Raw genomic sequence first — 6,005 nt, forward strand, 5'->3', positions numbered from 1 at the left:
GTTCATCAGTTAAATATTTAAACAATCATTTCATCTCACCCCTCTACAACACTCTTTGCAAAAGATATGTTGTACAAAAATGAAATCCACCAATCTATCTAAAAAACAACACCGGATCCAAGCTACTCCAATCACCGAAAAACTCTCAACATCCAGTCCAACAAAAAATAAAAATAAAACTTCCTCCACAAGACACAAAATGCGCCGCTCGCCGGCACACACACACACACACACAAGACCAGTCATACAACGTCAAAACACAAAATCCCACTCACATCTTACTTACAGACCACTCATCAAAAATTCACGCACGAGACAAACATATACACAGAATCACACTCACACCTTCATTGTCCAGTCCAAGAAAAAATTGCACTACCACGAAAGTGATAATTTAAGAAAGCAGTACGCAGCCGGAAAGCCACAAAGTCACCTCAAAGTAAGAATGATCACACGCTCCTTGCGTCCAGCGCGCGCAGCCTCTGATCATCTAAATCTCCTCCTTGTACCTCCAACACACATACTCACAGACATGCCACTCGCCCCTACAACAAAGACTCATCACATACCCTCACAAGACCAACATTAAAAGAACAGGAAAAACTCCCAAGCAACATTACCACGAATGTGATAATTAAGATCCCATTACACAGCCGAAAAGCCATGACCCCACAAAGACGTTTCATCTCCAAGCAGACCGAAAAGCCTACATAATTAAGTCCATCCATAAACCAGGAAGTAGCCGCTTGCAAAACGGTCACAAAGAAAGTCGCATTACGAACGTAACACATAAAAATTCAACCCCCAAAAAACTCCCATGCGATCACAAAATAAACAATGCCTTGTACCTAAATGTATCTCTTTTCTCCCTACACGGTAGAACACTACAAAATACATACTCATAGGAAGAAACCATATTCTGCTATACTACTCAACGATTTGATTCGACTAATTGTTAGACTTATGCCGATAGTAATTTTCATAATTACAAGTATTTTGCAATGTTCCCAAGATATGTACAAGGCTTACTCATCGTTCGTTCGAGCGTTCCAAAACTAAACCCAGGATTCTTGCCGGGCTAAGGCACTCGAAGTCCATCGCGCGCCGATATCTAAAAGCAATCGTACACTTACTCTTAGTTTATAATCGGACCCTGGGCCCAGTCCTATTGCCAACCGCAGTGGCGTGCGTGCGTGCGTGCGTGCGTGCGTACATGTGCGTTCATGTTCTTATTTACATTATTCAAAGTCCTGCTGCTGCACTTCAAACGTATTTACAGTGCATTCAACTCTCAAAAACGACCATAGCAAGCTCTCCTGCTCCTCACAGCTCGTCGATTTTGGAAGGCGAATTGATATTGTTCTAAATGTCATTGTATTATAATGCAACCTATTATTGTTGATTACTGAACCGAGTTGAAATAAACTTCTTTTTGACTTCACTGCCTTTTAGCTCACTGATCAAACGGTTCTGTAATATGAAGTCCTATGATATTGTTATAAATTCAAACACTACCACCAGTAGCTCCACACTCGATTAGAAATAGCTTTTTTGACGTCACTGCCTTTTAGCTCAGATCGAAAGAATATGGAACAGTTCGAAAGAGGTGTTAAAATTTTACAATAATATACCTGTCCCCAAAGCCAGCGCTTTTCGTAACCTCAGTACTTTTGCGCACAGCAGCTCTGGATATAGTTAATTATCACAGGGAAAAATGATTCCTAAAAAAATATGCAAGCATTTAACACTCCTGTGCAAGGTCCCAAAAACGAGTAAAATGAGCTTTTTGACCAGGCTAATCATCTCCCCCTCTGCAAATATTCAGTCAATTTCTTGTACTTAACATCTTGCAAATATATCAGAATATATTTACTATTAACTGACTTGCAATTGACTGAAGACTTCAAGAAAATCAAGATAAATAAGCCATTGTCTTTCATTCCCAGGTTATTCGAATCTGGAACACCTCAAGGGGCGCCAAAACCTCCACACACACTAATATTGTTTTTTCCAAAATCAATTCGAAAGAAGCTCTCCTACTCTTGCTCACCAGTCAAACGATTCTGGGAAAATGAAGGCCTATATATCACTATAAGGTATAATTTAGAACAATTTTAGCTCCAAGGCCTTTACCGGCTCAAGAAGCATTTTTTTGCCACAACGCACACTTACCTTGGGCCCTGGGTTCTCCCCCCCAAAAAACCTCCCCCTCAGGAAACCAGCCATTCGCCCTTAAAATCAAAAATAAAACCACACAAAAAATCAGGTTCTTTTCGTATACCCCATTCTTCAAAAAGAAGAAAAGAATATTAAAACGACTGCCGACATACGCCATTATATGAAGTATATTTTCGATCACAAGAGCGGGCATTTAATACCGGTTTCCTGAAGAAAGCTTAAAGTTGAAAGAAGTCCAGAGTCCAAGGATTTCAGGTCAAGCGTCTTTTATTTCAGCCTGACTGGGACGTCTGCCATTGTGGTCAGATCAGCAGCGCGCCCAGTCACAAGTAACAACAAAGCATTTATACACTGTTCACCTCCTGTCAACAAGGGGAGGGGTCAGGTAGTTTAAGCCCAACCCCTGACCCCTGTTCACCAATCACACACATACATGCATTCTAACACAGTTGTTGTCGGGCCGAGTCCCCGCCTACCTCACACATTTAGCAGTTATTACAGTGTAACAATCTGTCTTATTTCTAATTATCAAACTTTACTTTTACACAAAGTCTGGTATAGTAATTCTTGTTCAACATATCTTCAGCTTTAAAATGATTCCACACATTTTATATTTCATGATTGCAAACAACAGTTAGAAATACATAAAACAACATGTACTCCAGAATGAATCTTCCCTTAATGACATTTCTCTTTGTTAACAGCAGGTCATAGTTATTCAACTTTATTCATTTCAACTATAGCATATGTTTTCACACTGTGTTACTTACTACAAAATAAGCTTTTACCCAGAAATAACAATCTGACTCTAACTTCATCTCTGTCCCATGTCCTAGAGACAGAGGGAATTAACAGATGTTCCCCTTTGACCATCACCCTTGCATAAGGACAATAGCCATGAAATCAACCTCCTGATTAACAAAAGAACTTGGCTCTATGACTTGTTTTGAGTTCACACTCAAAGCTGGGAACCTCTGTTTCAGGACAAAAGGCAGGAAAGATCTGAACACAATAGAATCTTCTGTCTTCTTTGGTTAGTCAAATCAAGAGGTGTTTTCTCTGTATTTTCCCAGACCCCCACGCATTCCATTTGTCACCTCACCTGGGCTGCTAACTTCAGAATTTAGAATTTAGATGGAATATTGTGGTTATATCATGTTGCCATGTTTGAAACGATACCACACCGGCTTTGATGAGCCTCATGACTCCTATGCAGTGGATTGGTTGGGGGCCACTGGCCACCCACTATAAAGCTCACTCACAAACTCTACAGATCAGAGGCAGTGTTGATTTTGACAGCAAATGTTGTGTTAGTCATAGTCTTTTGAATAAAAGTCCATTTAGTTTTAGTCATATTTTAGTCACCTGAATTGTTTTAGTATTTATCTAGTTTTAGTCGACTGAATTTCATAAGATTATAGTCGACTAAATCTACAGTTGATTTAGTTGATTAAAATGTATTTTGATGATGGCTGATTGGCTGATTTTACACTTGCATGCTGAAAGTAGCCGATCTAATTGTGAGCTTGTAGATCTGCTATTTTCAGAGTGCCACCCCGAGCGCAACCAAGCATAAAATAACTTGTCTTAGTTCTACTGGATCTCTTCTCCACTCGTCCCTCCCTAAGATTTTAGTTTAGTTTTTATTAGCTGACGAAATTGTCAGTATACTTAGTCTTAGTTTTAGTCATCGTAGCTTAGTTTTTATTTAGTTTTTATTTAGTTTTCATCAGTGAAAAAAGGTAGTCGACGTACATTTTGTCATAGTTTTAGTCGACGAAATCAACACTAATCATAGGGCTGTCAGCTTCGGCTGCCGAGACTAGCTTGCTTTGTCCTCTCACCCAAACCAACCCTTGTTTGAGTCTTTCCTATAGAAAGACTTAGAAACTGTGACCCTTTGATTCTTCATATTATGTTTTGATTCAGTGTGTTCAACTTAGTTTTCTGTTAGATTAGATTTTTGTAACTTTTTACCCTTTTTGTTTGTAATAAATATGTATTCAGTTTTAAATTCTGTTCTCTTTCTCGTTTATGTTGCGGCCCTTATACCCCTAGACAAAGGGTCGTAACACCTACCAAAAATACATAAAGGTTCTCGACTCCCTATCCAAACTCAAAACTAACCTAAAAGAATGGTCCGGGTACTAAGAATGACTGTCCTCAAAAACACAAGTGAACATAGATCAACCACTTAAACATCTTGATAGAATCCTTTGCCCCCCCGCCCCACCCCTCCGTTCTCTGTAAATTTACTTTATGATTCTACTGAGCTTTATTCCAATATGTATTGTATTGTATTGTATCGTATTGTATTGTATTGTATTGTATTGTATTGTATTGTATTGTATTGTATTGCTGGGGAATTGGACCACGATGGAAACAAGCTCCTGGGGCTTTTTGTGTTATCCTTTTAGCATGACCTTTTATTGTACTACTACCTATACTGCTAATAAGCATGTTAATAAAGTAATCAATCAATCAATCAATCAATCAATCAATCAATCAATCAATCAATCAATCAATCAATCAATCAATCACAGTGGTGGAAAAAGTACTCAAATGTTTTACTTAAGTAAAAGTATCAATACTGCAATGTAGAAGTACTCTGTTACAAGTAAAAGTCTGGAGTATAAAATTGACTTTACTTTACTAAAAGTACACAAAAGCATTGGTATCAAAATGTATTTAAAGTATCAAAAGTAAGGTTTGAAAATAGCAGATCTACAAGCTCACAACACGATGTGACCCGTTGTGAGCTTGTAGATAGGCTATTTTCAAATAGCCTAGCTATAAAATAGGGCTAAAGTGGTTAATGTGTGTTTTGTAATGTAATAATTTATATCTGTAAAGTAACTAGTAACTAAAGTTTTCAAATAAATGTAGTGGAGTAATAGTACAATATTTGGATCCAAGATGTAGTGGAGTAGAAGTAAAAGTATTGGAAAGTGGAAATACTCAAGTAAAGTACAAATACCTCAAAATTGTAGTTAAGTATATTACTAAAGTAAATGTACTTAGCTACTTTCCACCAATGATCAATCAATATTACTATTTGGCATGATCCTCTACCATACTTCAACGTTTCGTAAAAATACGACACTGCATTCATGTAGTTAGGGCCAGAAGAGTAATTTTCATAAAACTACAATATTCATTGGCCCCTGGAGGCTTAATTTCTTCACATACAAACATTTCACCACAATTATTTTTAGATATTAGTCAAATGTTTGTGTGTAGAAGGTTTTGTGCAGATTGCTCAAAAATCCCAGGAGGAGATAGATTTAAACCCTTCTTTATAATTATTTTTAATCAAAGGTAGAGTAAGTGATTTTCTTTGGTTAAAATAACTGAGGAATAGCTCTATATTCTGAAAGTAATTTGTTCAGCAATAGTCTCCCTGTCTGTGTGTTTATTAAACAGAAAATGCATTTTCAGGTCGGGATAGAGACCTCATACAGGATACCGGATAAGCAAGTTAAATTGGACATGATGACACAAAGAACTTGTGAAATGGGACATTCTGCATAATGAGTACTTTCTACTTTTGGTGCTTTAAGTACATTTTTATACCAATACTTTTGTACTTTCACTCAAGTACATTTTGAATTCCGGACTTTTACGTGTAACAGAGTATTTCTACATTGTAGTATTGCTACTTTTACTTAAGTAAAATTGAGTACTTTTTCCACCACTGAAGAAAACTAAACAAAAAACTGTGCAGTCAACCTTTTTTGGGGGGTGATTTTGTGAAACACACAGAGGAAGGCTGAAATACTACTTGTAAACGGTAGATGGCGTCACAGCCTCATTTTTGCGGTCCCAGA

Source organism: Gymnoscopelus microlampas (assembly GCF_963454915.1).
Source record: "Gymnoscopelus microlampas genome assembly, chromosome: 13".
Lineage (NCBI taxonomy): Eukaryota > Metazoa > Chordata > Actinopteri > Myctophiformes > Myctophidae > Gymnoscopelus > Gymnoscopelus microlampas.